General features: G+C 58.2%; 1 protein-coding gene across 1 annotated transcript in view; it reads left to right on the top strand.

Annotated features, from left to right (window-relative positions):
- Positions 1-273, top strand: part of LOC109925017 (calmodulin-binding transcription activator 1-like) — a 53,454-nt gene that overhangs the window by 45,783 nt on the left and 7,398 nt on the right. The gene's annotated exons all lie outside the window — the stretch shown is intronic.

Genomic DNA, 273 nt, shown 5'->3' with positions numbered 1-273 from the left:
CCCACTCCCATTCCTCCGGATATCCCACTCCCCACCCTCACTCCTCCAGATATCCCACTCCCCACTCCCACTCCTCCAGATATCCCAATCCCCACTCCCAACTCCACCGGATATCCCACTCCCCACTCCCACTCCTTCGGATATCCCACTCTCCACCCTAACTCATCCGGATATCCCACTCCCCATTCCCACTCCTCTGGATATCCCATTCCCCACTCCTATTCCTCCGGATATCCCACACCCCACCCTAACTCCACCGGATATCCCACTCCC

The sequence above is a fragment of the Rhincodon typus genome, chromosome 45 (genome assembly GCF_021869965.1).
Source record: "Rhincodon typus isolate 14 chromosome 45, sRhiTyp1.1, whole genome shotgun sequence".
NCBI lineage: Eukaryota > Metazoa > Chordata > Chondrichthyes > Orectolobiformes > Rhincodontidae > Rhincodon > Rhincodon typus.
This window is presented reverse-complemented; position numbering and strand designations above follow the sequence as displayed.